Raw genomic sequence first — 17,913 nt, 5'->3', positions numbered from 1 at the left:
GATCCCAAGACTCCACTTGTAATAATTAAGTTTTATCTTAAGTTGTCTTTCTCTATGCCTTTATGTGTCTTTCCCTATGTCATTATTTCTTGTGCAGCTTGTTAGTTTAATTGATTTGGGACATGACATACTTCCCCACTTCAATGAACTTCATCCCGAAGTTTAACTTAATCATGCACTTCATCATTCCATAATATCATCTAGCACCGAAGCAAGCATCTGTCACAAAGAAGGTGTAATGTCCCAAACAGGATATTTTTCTAAATTTGCAGAAATTTACTCAAGCCAACATTTCACCGTAAAATCAACATTTTATTAACAGAAGATTGCCATGTAAAATAAAATGAATAGAGCATGCAATCCAATAACACAATGACCAGGAAATTTCTCAGTTTTTATTATAATGGGTAAACTGGGGTTACATGCACATACAACCAAAATAGCTGAGATGAAAAGCTGGCCTCCAAGATAATTTGTTGCACTGCTATACTGACCCTCCAAATTGAACTGAATTGCACTGTTGAGCTCTCCTATGAATTCTGGACGAATTCACCAATTCACCAAGAGGAGATGGGTACTCGCCCAATCTCACTGAATCACCCGAGGGTTTCCATCCTGGGGCTACTGCTAAAGTAGAGAACTGGGTTCTTAACCTCTCATATAAGAAGTAATATGAAATCCGAGATGCCCTCCAATGGCCTCCTCCTCCTCTTTTATAGATCTGATGGACCCCTCTAGAACTTCCTAGTTTATTTTATTTTAATCATGGAGCGTTTTTCCCTCTTTTATTTTAATTAAAATATTTCTTTTTAATGCGGGAAAAGGGTAAATTGGCCACCATGTCTCCTCAGGTCACTGAAACTCACATCTAATCATCCCATCATGTAGGTCTTCTCGTTCAAATTCCCAAGAGCTATTACACTAAGGTGTTCTATCAAGTATTCCTCCCAAGATGCCACCTTAAGTGTAATTAATTAAGTCAGGCCCAATAATAACTATGATATCTAAAAGTTGTCAGAATGTGTCGGAACGAAAGGCAAATTGTGCGGATGATGGAATATACTGAGCGAATGTCATCGAACCTCATAAAAACTCCTCAAAACTGTTAAACACACATGGACAGCAAGAGAGATATGAAAGATAAATCATGCAGTACAATTTTTATTAACAACTGATATACATTTATAGTACATTGTTGTGACCATTGGGTTTCACATCCCAAGGTCTCTTGGACTACTTAGTATATTCAGCTTCCACACTAACCCATTTAGGATTAGGTGTCCAACATTCCCCCCTTAATCCGAAGGGTTATGTATGAGTCCAAGAAGAGAGCTGTAATACAAAATGTGCAAAAAATGCATGGCAGCACTAGGCTGAATGTGCTCTATGAAATGTTGGTATAAAGGGTAGTGGTTTAAGGATGACCACCAACACTGGAACGCTTAGTGCAGTTCCCGGAACTCTTCCAAAACTGGCAAGAAGCTGAAGTCTTCTGCTAGAGGAAGTGATCCTATTGTTTTGAAGAGGGAAACCTTCAACCATGAAAGGGAGGTCTCACCCCGCATAAAAGGGAGAACTTCAACCTGAAAAGGGAAGTCTCAACCTGTGATGGTTTAAGGATAACCAACAACTCTGGAATGCTTAATGCAATTCCTGGAACTCTTCCAAAACTAGCAAGAAGCTAGAGTCTTCTGCTAGAGGAAGTGTTCTCAATTTTGTTCTTGGAATTCTTCCAAAACTAGCAAGAAGCTGAAGTCTTCTGCTAGAGGAAGTGTCCCAGATTGCCAACTGAAGGCATGTTCAGGGGCATCTTTTCTTCTGGCTACAACTCTGAATCTGGTACGGTAGGTTGTGGCTCAGGCTCGCTTGATGTGGCTTTGAAGCTTGTAGATGACCATCATTTCCCCCCCTGTCAGATACAAGGTGAGAGGATGGAGAAAATTCAACTACAACAATGTTCAATATTCTGGAACAAGTTCTGACATGTGTTTGGAATATCTTCTTGGCTGTTGATGCCCATTGCCAAGAAGCGATCCATCCAAGATGAATCTTTGTTCTTGCAGGACGTTTGTTTCTGAAGCATCTGTGTGAAGAATGATTGGTTTTATGACAGTGCTTACATGGATGAAGATCAAAACAGTGATCTTTCAAATGGCCAACTCGGTCACAGTGTTGGCATTTCACGATCTGTTGTTGTTGTTGTTGCTGTGGAAGAGGCGCAGAATCTGGAACAGCTGGAGGTGAACTGTCATGAGGAGCAGGTGAACTGTCATGAATGAATCCAGCACTCTGAAACTGAATGGGCTTGGCATAGTCTGGAATATGAAAGGACAAGTCCTTGTCATATCCAAGACCAGTTCTGTGCTTGTTGTGGACAAGCTGTTCCCAAGGTCTGATGATGGGCTTGGGAAGCGCTGACTGAGTTTCTGCATCTGCATGTAACCTTGTTGCTTTATTGGGTACTAAACCTGAATGAACTGTAACATTATTGTCTTGTTGTTTATGGGAGTCTATTTCAATCTTCTGAACAGAAACAGGTTCAGAATGATGACTCCACTACTGTAATTCTTCCTGCTGTAGTTGAGATTCAAGCTGCAAAAATTCAATCTTATCTTGTGCATTTTGCAAACAAATTTTAATATCAGAAAGTGTATCGGACCTAATTTTTACGATTCCATCAACAGTGGAATGAATTAGGATATTTAACAACTTTAATGTAACATCAATTCTAGTCATTGTCTCAACAAAGAAATGAACACTCAACAATCCTAGTGGAGACTATAGCAAGTCTAGACAAACCCCAGCTATTGAAGATTTCAAAAATGAAGAATATCAGTTTGAGAAATACATTGTCCAATACCAGACTTTCAGAGATTCTGTCCTTTAAATTCTGTAGAAATGTCACGTCTGACTAGACTTTCAAATACTTTTAAATTAAGTTACGTAGCTGATTCCTTCAAACTTTATAGAACTTGCCTCTATATCCCTTCTGGAAGCTCAGGAATGCAAAAAGAATAAAAAATCCGCGAAGTTTTGTACTAAACGATTGCTTTTAAAGTTCCAAAGTCGATTTCCATCAAAATTCACAGGACTGTTTCTGAAACCTTAAGACAACATCCTCTGTCTGCTGCAACGTTTTCGCCCCTAATATCACCAACAAAACAATATCTAGGTCCACTATACAGCATCTGGCCAAACTTATATCAAAATTTCTTGGTCGAATCTCGCCATCGATTTGAAAACGCTCCTGGACGACACATTCTTGATGTTGTTGCAAAGGTTGATTTCAATAAATCCTCTCATTCTAGCAGAGAAAATTAAAAAATGATAATGCGTGGCCTAGATGGCCCATCTATCTCCTGCGCAGTAATATTTCAGCAAGGGATGGGAGAGATAGCACGTTCAACCAATAAGAGAGAAAGTTCAGTCTTGGTTCTGCTAATAACAGCAATGGAGACATGGCTCAAACTCCACGAATATACACAAGGGTAGCTCGACCTCTTCCTTCAATAATAAACCCAAGAATCTCAACCCCTTTTTTATTGGAAATGCCCCCAATGATGTAAAAAACTTCACCGAAGGTATTCAAAAGGCATTCAACTAATACCATATGCACTTCAGTATATGTGGATCTGCTGAATCTAGAGCAGACACAGGAGCCGGCGATGGAAAACTGCGGGGAGCAACTACTCACCTTCTGGCCGGTGGCACAGTGGCCAGAAATTACATAGATGTCATAATGGTGGCCGGTGTTCTGGGAGTGATGGAGCCCAGGTCTCAAGTCTTGTTAAACAATTTGGCAAGTCGGACCTACAATTTAAATCACGCAGAGGCCTTAGAATTTCTTCTGTTGACAGTCTCCACAACCGTCCATTCGATTCTGCTAGAGATTTATTTTGAATCTGTCCTCCTTAATGTCTTCACCTTTTATAGTTCTTTCATTTTCTGCAGGCCAACTCGTGCTAGTATCACGCAAATAAATGTTTTCTTCGGACAAGAGGCTGCTTATATTGCATATTCTTTAAAATCCGATGCTCACGCAGGTCACGTCTCTGAGTAAGACCCTCACAGTTTAGAATGAGGCTTTTAAAGAAGAAAGCCCGGAGAGTTGATCCTTGTGGGAAGCTTGAATTGGAGAAGGTTATAGGTTTGACAACAAGAAACTGTAGTGGCTTTGCTTTCAATTTTTCAAATGGAGATTTTGCCTATCTTGCTGGGTGTGTCGTTGTCGTGTACAAAGTTGATGCAAATCACCAAGTCCGATTCCTTGTGGCCTCTAGAACCCCAAACGCATTGACTTGCCTGGCATATTCACACAATGGGGGCAAGTTTATTGCAGCTGGAGAAATAATGCGAATCTTTACACACCAGAAAGTGTAGAGGAGAAGATATCCACGGCACCGTTGTTTATGGCTCAAGGACTTGGCCTCGATGTCATAGATCCTCAAACCGATATGGGAGACAGTGGCAGAAACTCTTCATGGAAAGGGGTTTCCACTGGTGGAAGTAGTGGTGGTGACGGATTTGGAGCTGGGCTGCTTCAAGGAAAAGTGACCTTCAATTACAACTGTAATATTATTCTCAAGCTCCCATGTTTGAGACCTCCATTCGATTATGAGCAAGGAACGCTATGTTAAAAAATCCATTCAACGCAATTTAATGCCATTCAATAAAATGGCAGTTTAATACCATATAAACAGCGTTAATATGCAAATTAAGAGAGCCGTGGAATATTAAATAAATCCACAGCGTTATACCATAGTTCAATATACCATTCCACAGTGTTTGAAGTTATTTGTTGTTTGAATAGTAAGCCAGCAGCAGACGTTACTCAACAACCATTCGAAATTTCAACACTGATGTTGTCCATCCTCGAATGTTAAACTCGCCATCAACCGAGTAACAGAGTGCGTTACTGTCCTTTCCGTGTCCGTTGTCACCACGTTTCCACTGTGCAGAGCAGCCACACCATTACGCAGAAGGTCTCCGGTTTATATCCAGCAGGGTATTGTGCAACATGTCAGGCCATCATTCAACGTTTCAATAGTGAGTTTGCAGCAGAGGCAGCGCTGGAAAGGCAGCGCGTTATGGACAGAGATGAGTTTGCAGAGAATATGAAACGGTTTTGAAGTCTGAGCGTATGCAAAAAATCATAAATAGAATATGTCAGGGCAGCGCAGGTGTGGCAGACAGAACTATAGAGAGAGCAAACAGTAACTCCACAAAGCAAACAATGACTCAAATATGAGCAGGGCCAAAATTCGCCTGCTCTGATACCATGTTAAACACACATGGGCAGCAAGAGAGATATGAAAGATAAATCATGCAGTACAATTTTTATTAACCACTGATATACATTTATAGTACATTGTTGTGACCGTTGGGTTTCACATCCCAAGGTCTCTTGGACTACTTAGTCTATTCAGCTTCCACACTAACCCATTTAGGATTAGGTGTCCAACAAAAACCCCTCCAAAAGCCCCTGGGCCTGCTGATGACACCAACCTGCACCTGTGACCTGTCTGCCTCCAACTCTGAAAGTTCATCCTAACCATATCATAAGGAATACCAAAAAAAGGAACATTACAAATCCTCCCGCCCCAAGATTCCTTGCCCTCAAGCAATCAAACCTGTGGACCATTATGGTGACCCAACGCAACTGAGACCCAGTGCCCGGATCCCATATGAACCACTGGGTGATGCTCTGCCTCTTTGTCAACCCATCATGAAGGGACCCCCAATGCCCGAATGACTATACATGTCATCAACCAATACCCTTGGATCCCAATGCCACCATGGTCAATCATCGCCCAAGTCCCATGGCTCAGACTGTGCTCTGTCTCCGACTATAACCACTACTCCATAAAGCGAATACCAACTCATCAACTCTCTCAAATCCCACCTCTAGCATAGGCCGAGGTCAACCCCACTCTATTGATGTTGGGCTCGTGATACTGAAACACTGATGCACTGTCGGTCCACATCCCACTACCCACTGAAACATGTAGTATCCCCCTCATCTAAACACCCCTGTTGTATTGTGCCCCGAACTAAGGTTGATACTCCATCAAAAGGATACCAACTCATGATCTCTCGCCAATCCATCCTATGGGAAGGATCGGATGCATAGGCACCTGTATATGTGATAAGCCCCCTATGTTGCACCATGCCCCACTCATGCAACCCTGCCTGGTTAATCAACAATATCCATCGAGAAAACCCTGCCTCTCTCCTTGTAATGGGTACAAGTGGCCACACTATGCTGCAAGCCCTATCTATGTACTCCTGGAGAGGACTGCTCCCTAAAAGTACTGCAACTCTAGCAGCTGCCCATGCATCTACCTACACCTCATCAGTGGGTCGGCCCAAAGATGGATGCACCACCATCTCCAACAGCACCTCCCTCCTCTGATCGGGAACTTCGCGCTCTTGTCGTCTACTATCCTCCTACAAAACTATCCCATCAGACCCTATCCTAAGGACATGTATCTGCAGATACTGCCACACTGCTTGTTGTCTATACATCTTCCTGCTCCTCATCGATGGCTGACCCCATCTCAGGCTCAATATGAACCTCCAACTTCCTATCCCCAAAAGGCTCATCAGGCATACTGTGTGCATCCTCTTAGGCTCAATATGAACCTCCAACTTCCTATCCCCAAAAGGCTCATCATGCATACTGTGTGCATCCTCTCAGGCTCAATATGAACCTCCAACGTCCTATCCCCAAAAGGCTCATCATGCATACTGTGTGCATCCTCTCAGGCTCAATATGAACCTCCAACTTCCTATCCCCAAAAGGCTCATCATGCATACTGTGTGCATCCTCCTCCTCAGCTGACTCGTGCTCCACCATATGTTGTTCATGCTGACTCATCATTGGTGACTCATCATCCTGAATGCCCCCCATAGGGTCCACTGACTGCTCATCATATAAATCTGGCTTGTTGTCAACAACTCTACATGAATCATGCTCCTCAAAGGCATCCTCGTATGAACCCATGGACTCATCCAAAGAAGAAGAATCCTCACCTGAGATTTAGAAGGAATCTCCTCCTGCTCTACCTCTATCATCTCCTCAATGTCACTCAAGCATGAGTGATCAAGTCCCCAAGGTCCCTTGCAAATGAAGCAAAGAACCTTCCTCAGCTTATTCTTGCTGCATGATCCACCAAACCTAAGTAGTTCCTCCCTAGTCAACTATTTCCTGAACAACCCAATGTTTTGCTCAACCAACCTTTCGGCCAGTTCATAAGCAACAGGTGAAACCAATTGTTCTCTCCTCCAAATGGTCAACAATCTAGCCCACAACTCCCTACAAATGGCATCACGATCTCCCATAACTGAAAACAGAATGGACAGCATGTTTGCTTTGACTGTGTCAGGGTGATGTTTCTTAATGCTAAAGAAACATTGGAACATGTGATGGATCAAGTCATCACATCCCAAATCAAGCATGATGTCATAAGATCTAACCAGGGCCATGGCATTTAGAATCTCAAGCTTTTTCCCGAAAGTAGGACCCTCACTATTATCCAAATCTTGAAAGGTCTCTACTATCAGTCTGAAGACTCTCCTCATTATGCCATCACTATAAGGAGGTATAGGTGCAGTCAACCTCATAATGTTACTAAAACAAGATGCAACTAGAAGTCTGACCTTTTCACAAAGTCCCCCCAAGAACTTGTGTTGTATGAGAGCAAGCATAGCTGGTTTTAGAGCCCAAATTAGTTTCTTTGCTTCCAACTACTTCACTTCGGAAAGGAGTGCATCTAGTTCATCTAGTTTGAAAAGGGTTTTCCATGTGACTCTCATGTGCTTCAAATCTGTCCCTACTGCAAGGGTTTTGTGTCCAATCTCCGGTTCCTTCTACAAATTTCTTGGCTACTCATAGTTAAGAATGGTATTGATCTCTTTTGAGAAAGGTTTGTTGGCTAGTTTCATTTTCTGATCTATATTGCGGTCCATTGAGGGACTGATGTCTTAGTGCATGACATGTTTTCAATATTCCATTATTACAAGGCTCGTACAAGATGGCTATAGTAATTCAAAAAAGGACATTATCATGCTAAGGACATAAACTTCTGGGTCATTATATCAGTCCTAGAATTTTATGTAAGAGCTGGAACATTAATCAACAGAGACGGTCTCTATGCAGCTACCAAATAACATAAATTTCAGGGAAATTGTTGCACCATTTTAGATGTGTAGTTCAGCAGTTTTGCATCAAAATTACAGAGGTGTCTTAAGCATGAAATAGCAGAGAATTAAACAGGAACCTGGTTACAGTTCAGCCCCTTAAGTGGATGATTTGTAGCCGACCTGGGAACCAAATTACTTCAAGAGATGCAAGTGTTCAGTCACGAAATCTACACAGAATTCCAGCAGTTCTCTGTCAACGAACAGAGATCAGCCCAGCCTTCTAAGTGCATTTATCTGTCCTCCCCAAAATAACACGCTTCAGCCAACCAATCCGCCTGGACTGAGAATGAATGTGTACGCCCCAGCAAGTATTCATGCCTAGCGACACAAGATTTACCCACAAATGTGTCACTGTTTGTGGAGGAATTGCGGATTTCACCCAGTCAAAGTAATACGGCCCACCAGAAATGTCATACAAAAGCAGTAATACAAGCAAGATTCAACTCTAGGAACATGGATCAACTCCTAATTATCAGCCCCTGCAAACAAACTCAGCCGAATGAGTCCCCTGGAAATCGTGTAACATTTGGACTGATAAATTCGCACAGGGATAGATGCCTGCGTTCAGCTAAAAGAAGAATGGGTATCCACGGCACCTCCAACACTGATGTCAAACTCCAGCAAGGATGACACGTTCAGCTCAACCCATTAAACATATTTTACTCATCCCGCCATCAAGTAACCTCGGATGACAGTGTTCAAGAAGGGTCTCGGCAACTCGAACCTCTGATTTCAGACTTTGGTGCGCTCAGCCACAACAAGAGGGGGAACTCGTTCACGGTGAGCCTAGCTTCTAGGTTAGTCAGGATTGCACACGGCCTGTATAGCATCAGCGGCAGCCCAAACACGTCCCACACATCTGAAGGAGCTTGATTCTGGCTTGCGATAGGAGTACGCACAGGTTGAAGTGAATTCGTCAGTCACACAGAGCCCTGTTCAAAAGGCAAATCCGACCTTTTCTTGATGGCTCTTTTCGCAATTGATTTTCAGCCCCTTCAGAGTAATTTTCCCTGCAAACAATAATCGGCCCTTCCACAATAATTTGGTTTGGCCTTTCATATTTTAATACGGCATCTCACCAAAATTCACCGTCACAAATTTCAAATGATGTTTCTATGGCCTTTAGTAATAAAGCTCATCACCTTCAAAAAATAAAATATGAGAGTTTGCCTACTTTATTGGTGCTATGGCCCCTTGAAAATTTATAAGAGTGGGCCCCTTAAATTGTATATGATTCGGTCCTTTTGGTTAAAAATAATTTGGCCCTTTACCAATTCAGCTCCACGGCTAAAATAAATTTTTCGGCCCCATGGATAAAGAGATTTTTCGGGCTTTTTTTAATAATCCATTACCAAAACATAATCGGCCCCATAACATTAGAATATGCTAATTATAAAATATGAGTTGGCCACTCTTCATTAAATTTCCATTTTTGGGCAAAAATTTCATTCAACAATTTGAAAGTGAAATTGTTGAATATTTAATAATTCATTAAATTTCATTTTTAGGAAAATTTCATTCAACAATATGAAAGTGAAATTGTTGAATATTTAATAAGTCATTAGATTTCAATTTTTACCAAAAATTTTATTTAACAATTTAAAAGTGAAATTGTTGAATATTTAATAATTTATTAAATTTTAATTTTTGAGCGAAAATTTCATTCAACAATTTGAAAGTGAAATTGTTTAATATTTAATAAATGAGTGACAATTTCATTGGCCTGCATTGATTTGATCTCTCTTTGGCACTATAAAAAAATTGAAAACTAGTTCTTCTGAAACCCTTGATTTTCTCCAAGGTTGTTCTGTAATAAACCATCATATTGGTAGGATACACAGCTCTGATACCATTGTAATGTCCCAAATAGGATATTTTTCTAAATTTGTCGAAATTTACTCAACTCAAAATTTTACCGTACAATCAACATTTTATTTACAGAAGATTGCCATGTAAAATAAAACAAATAGAGCACTGCAATCCAATAACACAATGAACAGGAAATTTCTCGGTTTTTATTATAATGAGTAAATTGGAGTTACATGCACATACAACCAAAATAGCTAAGATGAAAATATGGTGTCCAAGATAATCTATTGCACTGTTATGTTGGCCTTCCACACTGAATTGAATTGCACTATTGATCTCTCCCGTGAATTCTGGATGAATTCACTAAAAGGAGATGAGTACTCATTCAATCTCACCGAATCATCTAAGGGATTCCGTCCTCAGGCTACTGCTAAAGTAGAGAACCGGGTTCTTAACCTCTCATACAAGAAGTAATATCAAATCCAAGATGTCCTTCAATGGCCTCCTCCTCCTCTTTTATAGATCTGATGGACCCCTCTAAAACTTCGTATTTTATTATTATTTTAATGATGGAGCATTTTCCCCTCTTTTATTTTAATTAAAATATTTTTTAATGCGGGAAAAGGCTAAATTGGCCACCATGTCTCCTCAAGTATTCCTCCCTAAATGTCACCTTAAGTGTAACTAATTGAGTCGGGCCCAATAATAACTTTGTTTTCTGAAAGTTGACGAAATGCGGCAGAACGAAAGGCAAACTATGCGAATGATGGAATATACCGAGCGAATGCCATCGGACCTCATAGAAACTCCTCAAAACCCCTCCAAAAGCCCCTGGGCCTGCTGATGACACCAACCTATACCTGTGACCTATCTACCTCCAACTCTAAAAGTCCATCCTAACCATGTCATAAGGAATACCAAAAAAATGAAAATTACATAAAGGACATCATCTACCACCAAGGCAGACTTCTATCACCAAGATAGGAATATCATCTGCCCACCAAGGCAAACATCTATCACCAAAATAGGAATATCATTTCACCAAGACAGGTCAGCCTGTATGTTGTCGCCAAGACAGGAACATTATCTATCTATCACCAAGACAGGGACATCAATTAGGAGGGCATATGACACCAAGACAGGTCTGCCACCAAGCATCTACAAGATAGGAATATCATTTGCCTCCGAGGAAGGTATCATCTGACTTCTATCACCGATAGAATATCATAGGCAAACATCATCTACCACCTAGGTAGTGATTTGTCGCCAAGACAGGTATATCATCTGTAAGCTTCGTTCACCAAGACAGGAATATCATTTGCCTCCGAGGAAGGTATTTGTCACCGAGATAGGAACATCATCTACCACCAAGGCAAACATCTATCACCGCGACAGGAACATTATCTGCAGGCATCTATCACCAAGACAGGGACATCAATTGCCACCAAGGAGGGCATATGACACCAAGACAGGAATATCATCTGCCACATAAGCAAGCATCTATCGCCAAGATAGGAATATCATCTGTCACCAAGTCAAGCATTTGTGGTTGACATATAATTTATAATTTCATCCTTCCTTCTAAACTTGTCATCACAACTCTAAGGTATAAGAAATACTAACAATAGTAGATTGAGATGTCCCCATACCATCACATCAAGAAATATCATCATAATATTATAATGTCATTGCATCTATATTAAAGACATATGAACATAACAAATGAAATCACATGATATTGTAGAAATTCTCACTGTAGATTAAACTGATTATGCAATGTACTAAAGCAAAATACTTAATCTACTTCTACAATCAAACTTGCAGAAGCTTAATCGATTTTGAGCAAGATCAAATAGAACACATATAACAAAGAAGAAGATTCAATCACACATGAAACACAGAAAAATACTCTGGGGAAAGCCTCAGCTAAAAACCTCGTTATCTGTATTATCATACAAGTGGAAATATCTCATGATTGCACAAAGCTTTAGCTCTCATGCTATCTAGCTCTCAATACAATCCCTCGTTGTTGCTCATAGACATAATAGACAACACATATGTCTTCCTTCAGTCCTCCAAGCCTCCTATTTCCTTGCGCAGATTTCTCTTGGTCCTCCAGCTACAACCTGTGTGATTCTCACCTCACACTGCTCTGACCTCTGTAGAAACTACGCAATCCTCAAGGAATGAATTCCTTCTGCATGCAAGAGATATTCACATGGGAATATTCTAGCAAATGATAGTACATTGTCCCTGCCTTTAATCTCAACTGGGTCTCTGTGTGAACTGACGTGCATGAGTTATTTATGAGAGAATATTCAGTTATCTAGAGAACACTAGTTGCATGCATGCATGCATTAACTGAGTGAACTCACAATTAGTTCCACAAACTATTTGGAACTCAGTTAACTGAGCTAACTAATTACAACTCAAATACAACTCATCCTTATCTCCTTAATTAAGGAATAACTTCCTCAATCAAAGGGATAATTGTTGCATGTCTTCACAAAGACTTCATGTTTGCATTTTACCAACTAATTAACTCAAGATGATTTAATTAATTATTTTTCAAATAGCTGGTGAGACTAAATTCAAATTTTAATTCTCAATTTTAATTCAAGGACAAATTAAAATTGGAATATATCCTGAAATGCTATCTATAACAATGCTATTTTTAGCTTTTCTCTTTTTAGCATTTCTTGTTGCTATTTTCAACACTCCCTCTCAACAAGAAAGGGATTATCTGCCACCCCGATCCTATCTCTATGGAACTCGAATTTACACTTTGACAATGCCTTAGTCAAAATGTCAGCATCTTGCTCCTCGGTCGAAATATACTGCAACAACATGATCCTCTTCACCACACAGTCTCGAAGATGATGGTACTGGATGTCGATGTGCTTAGACCTGTCATGAAATACTGGATTCTCATAGAGTTTGATACAACTCTGATTATCATAATAGATCATAGTTGGATCCATCCTCTGATCAAACAAAACTAATAGAATGTTCCGCATCCAAATGGCCTCACATGTTGCCTGACTTGCAACCATGTATTCAGCCTCTGCTGAGCTAAGTGCAACTGACCTCTGTTTCCTGTTGTACCAAGAAACTGCAGCTAAACCAAGGTTGAAAATTCCTCCTGATGTGCTCTTCCAATCTGATGGACTCCCTACCCAATCTACATCTGTGAATCCCTGTAGCTTCACTCCCTCTGACCGTCTATACCATAATCCATACTGAGATGTGCCTCTGAGGTATCTCAAAACATGCTTCGTTGCCTTCCAAAACAGCTTGGTAGGTTGAACCATAGCTTGACTCAGCTGGTTCACCGCAAAGCACAAATCTAGTCATGTGTTCACTAAGTACATCAGTGAACCCACAAGCTGCCAATACACAGTAGCAGCTACTACCTCACCTGAAGTAGCATCCTCCTTCCTCCAGTTACCTGCTAGAGGAGTCTACATGGGCTTGCACTTCTCCACGTGGAATCTCCTGAGTATCTCATTGGCATACTTGCCTTGAGACACAAACACTTCCCCATCCTTCTGCCACACTTTCATGCCTAGAAAGTAGTGCATGAGACTCATGTCTTTCATCTCGAACTCTCTTGCAAGGTCCTCGTTGCAGGACTTGATTAACTGATCATCACCTGTTAATATTAGATCATCAACATAAAGAACAATGATCAATGGCTTACCTTCTACCATGATGTGGTATAGGTTCGCATCTGCTTCACTCTTTGTGAAGCCCAACCCGGTGAAGTAGTTGTCGATCCTAGTGTACCAAGCACGAGGTGCTTGCTTCAACCCGTACAAAGCTCTCTTGAGTCGGCACACATGCGACTCACGATCGAAGGTCTCAAATCCTTCCAGTTTCTCTATGTACACCTCTTCCTCAATCTTGCCATTGAGGAATGCAGTCTTCACATCCATCTGATGGATCTTCCAACCCATCTATGGTGATAGTGCCAACATCGATCTGAAATATGAGTACCCTGCTACAGGAGCAAAAGTCTCATCATCGTCGATCCCCTCGACCTGTGAGAAACCACGAGCAACAAACCTTGCCTTATGTTTCTCCACACTACCATCAGCAGCTTGCTTTACCTTGTAAATCCAATGGGAACTCACAACTGACTTGTTCTCTGGTCTTGGAACAACATCCCAAACACTATTCTGAACTATGGAGTCATACTCCTCCACCATAGCATCAACCCAAACTGGTTGTTGCATTGCTTCCTCAAAGGAAGAAGGTTTGGTCTCTACACATTCCCCAACAAGGGCCATGTAACCAATGTACTACTTTGGTGACCTCCTCTATCTACGCTGAGAAGATGGCTCTCCCACATTCTCTCTTGCATCCATCAACAATTTGTTAGCTTCCCTTGTGCGTTTCTGCCCCTCTCTGGAAGACTCTGCTTGAGTGGATGTCTCTGCTCCTGGAACCTCTGCATGCGCCTACTCCGCATCAGTCTAAGGCTCCTCCTCCTTAGGAACCAAAAGTTCCTCCTCTGCATGCATCTTGAGCTCCCTCTCAAGGGAAACTCGCATGGCCTTCAGCTCATCGAACTTAAGATCTTTGTGATCCACTATCCTCTGACTGGTAGGCAAATACACCCGATAGTTGTGGGGAGTATCAGTGTACCCCACAAGTATCCTCAACTCTATTGTCGGCTCTAGCTTCTTCCGGGCATCCTTGGTCACATGGCAATAAATCGATGAGCCAAAGATCTTGAAGTGACTCACATCTGGTCTCTTCCCAGAGAAAGCTTCCTCTGGTGTCTTCATCCCAAGTATACGATGTGGGCTTCTATTCTGTAAGTAAACCACTGTGTTGCATGCCTCAACCCACAAATGAAGTGGTAGGCCTTGGTCATGCAACATCGCCCGAGCTACTCCCACAATCGTTCTGTTCTTCCTTTTGGCCACCCCATTCTGTTGTGGGTTATGGGGTGTCGTCAACTCCCGTTTAATTCCTTCTGCTACACAAAAGTCCTTAAACTCTTGAGAGACATACTCTCCACCATTGTCGCTTCGCAAGGCCCTGATCTTCTTTCCTGATTCTTTCTCAACCAAGGCTTTGAACTCACAAAACCTTGAGAAGGTTTGATCCTTCTTCTGCATGAAATAGATCCAGCATCTACAAGAAAAATCATCAATGAAAATAACATAGTACCTTTGTTTAGCGATGGAGGCTGTCGAGAATGGTCCACACACATCTATATGAACTCGCTCCAAGATTGCTTCAGCTCGACTATCTCGATCATGAAAGGAAGATTTTGCATACTTACCCAAGGTACAACCTTTGCATGTGTCCACTTGCTCAAGTTTACCGTTGGGAAGTCCAGTAGAAATCTGTTGCAAGATCTTTAAGGCCCCATGATGCAAGTGGCTCAACCATCTATGCCATAACTCGCCAATATCTTGGCTTTGTTCCAATTCTGCTTTGGAACTCAATGCAGCACAGTCATCTACCTCCAGCTTGTAGAGTTTATTCACTCGAATCCCAATCCTCTTGGTTTGACCTGTGGCTATGTGTCTCAAGAATGCCTTTCCTTTATTGAAGACTACATCATAACCTTTCTCTTCCAACATCGCGACTGATACCAAGTTTTTCTTCAGTCCAGGCACATACTTTACATCAGTCAGGGTGAGAGGAGCTCCATGCTCCCTCTGAAACACAACCGTACCTTCACCTAAAACACGATACTTTCCATCATCGCCCATCTCTATGAGCATCTAGAGGTCTTTCTCCTCTAAGGTATTGAATAAACTCTTATCGTCGGTCATGTGGAACGAGGCTCCACTGTCCAAGTACCAAACACAACCCACCATTGGTGAAACCATGCACGTGATAAGGGTAAAATACAATTCGAACTGTAAGGCCAGTGCCTCACCATTTGATCCTTTTGAGGATCCCTTCTTGGATTACTTCAATGGACAATTTGTTACATAATGGCCCACCTCATGACAATTAACACATCGCACTTTAGATTTGTCAATCTTCTTCCCACCATGGGAAGAACTCGATTTGGAAAGGGAAGCCTTCCCTTTCCCTTTTTGCGCCTTGCTTGCTAAGGCTAGATTTTCTTTATCATCCTGCTTAGATGAAGAACCATCTTTGGTGCTTCTCCTGATCTCCCCCTGCATCAAATCTGACCATAGTGATTCCCAATCTGGCAGTTTCTCTCTTCCATTCATTGAGTCCTGGTAGCTATGCCAGCTCTTAGGAAGACCGAGGAGAGCAAGACTCACCATGTCATCATCAGCTGTCATGATTCCTACACTTCCAAGCTCATCTCTGCATGTGGTGAGCTTGTTTAGATATGTAGAGATCCTGTCGCCCTTTTCACACTTGATTTTCCGAAGCTTGTCCTTCAGCGCCAGCTTCCTCTGGTCGTTGATGTTCTGATATATATCCTCCAATGTCTTCCACATTGAAAATGGAGTCTCCTTCCCATGGAGACTCGAGACAATATGGTCTCTAACTCCCTCCAAAAGAATCCTCATCGCTCTCGCCACACATTTCTTCCATTTTGCCAATTCTTCGGCATTAGCTACTGCTGGCTTGGGGACTTCTTGATCAATGAAGTCCTTCAAACTGTTGCCCTCTAATACTGCTTCCATACGATCCTTCCAGGCTATGTAATTCGAGTTGTCATCCAGGGCATACTCGAGTCTCAAGCCATTGAACGCCATTGGTGAACTTTGAGATGTGATAAGAAATTGATTTTGTACCTAAAATCAAGAACATCAAACTTCGAACTTCTCCCTTATTGTATATTGTTCTCCGCTTTGATCACCTTTGCTCCGATACCATGTAGAAATTCTCACTGTAGATTAAACTGATTATGCAATGTACTAAAGCAAAATACTTAATCTACTTCTACAATCAAACTTGTGGAAGCTTAATCGATTTTGAGCAAGATCAAATAGAACACATATAACAGAGAAGAAGATTCAATCACACATGAAACACAGAAGAATACTCTGGGGAAAGCCTCAACTAAAAACCCCGCTATCTGTATTATCATACAAGTGGAAATATCTCAGGATTACACAAAGCTTTAGCTCTCAAGCTATCCAGCTCTCAGTACAATCCCTCACTGCTGCTCATAGACAGAATAGACAACACATATGTCTTCCTTTAGTCCTCCAAGCCTCCTATTTCCTTGCGCAGTTTTCCCTGGGTCCTCCAGCTGCCACCTGTGTGATTCTCACCTCACACACTGCTCTGACCTCTGTAGAAACTGCGCAATCCTCAAGGAATGAATTCTTTCTGCATGCAAGAGATATTCACATGGGAATATTCTAGCAAATGATAGTACATTGTCCCTGCCTTTATCTCAACTAGGCCTCTGTTTGAACTGACATGCATGAGTTATTTATGAGAGAATATTCAGTTATCTGGAGAACACTAGTTGCATGTATGTATGCATTAACTGACTGAACTCACAATTAGTTCCACAAACTATTTGGAACTAATTTAACTGAACTTAACTCAGTTAACTGAGCTAACTAATTACAACTCAAATACAACTCATCCTTATCTCCTTAATTAAGGAATAACTTCCTCAATCAAAGGGATAATTGTTGCATGTCTTCACAAAGACTTCATGTTTGAATTTTACCAACTAATTAACTCAAGATGAATTAATTAATTATTGTTCAAACAACTGGTGAGACTAAATTAAAATTTTAATTCTCAATTTTAATTCAAGGACAAATTAAAATTGGAATATATCCTGAAATGCTATCTATAGCAATGTTATTTTTAGCATTTCTTGTTGCTATTTTCAACAGATATCATAATTCTCAAATGTTAGTATTGAGATTTGAGGCATGAGGAGATGATCTAAAAGGGGACCTAAAGGCATTTTGTCAGCTTACAAGAACCTCT

The 17,913-nt window shown here is 41.2% G+C and overlaps 1 protein-coding gene and 1 pseudogene across 7 annotated transcripts in view; one reads left to right on the top strand and one right to left on the bottom strand.

The window, feature by feature from the left end:
* The window catches only part of LOC149251263 (translation initiation factor), a 169,602-nt gene extending 160,269 nt beyond the window's left edge, over positions 1-9,333 (bottom strand). For 2 of the 7 annotated variants that reach the window (XR_016266856.1, XM_089459318.1), the window contains exon 1: positions 8,280-9,331. The gene's annotated coding sequence lies outside the window, so the exon portion shown is untranslated. Of the gene's footprint in view, positions 1-8,279 lie in introns of all 7 variants that reach the window. The other 5 variants (XM_089459321.1, XM_089459323.1, XM_089459319.1 and 2 more) reach the window with 5 other exon arrangements.
* Positions 4,078-17,913, top strand: part of LOC149251262 (pentatricopeptide repeat-containing protein At2g03880, mitochondrial pseudogene) — a 30,772-nt pseudogene continuing 16,936 nt past the window's right edge.

This window comes from Pinus tabuliformis, chromosome 7 (assembly GCF_031772625.1).
Source record: "Pinus tabuliformis cultivar Carrire ecotype Pingquan chromosome 7, CPIR1, whole genome shotgun sequence".
Classification (NCBI taxonomy): Eukaryota; Viridiplantae; Streptophyta; class Pinopsida; order Pinales; family Pinaceae; genus Pinus; species Pinus tabuliformis.
This window is presented reverse-complemented; position numbering and strand designations above follow the sequence as displayed.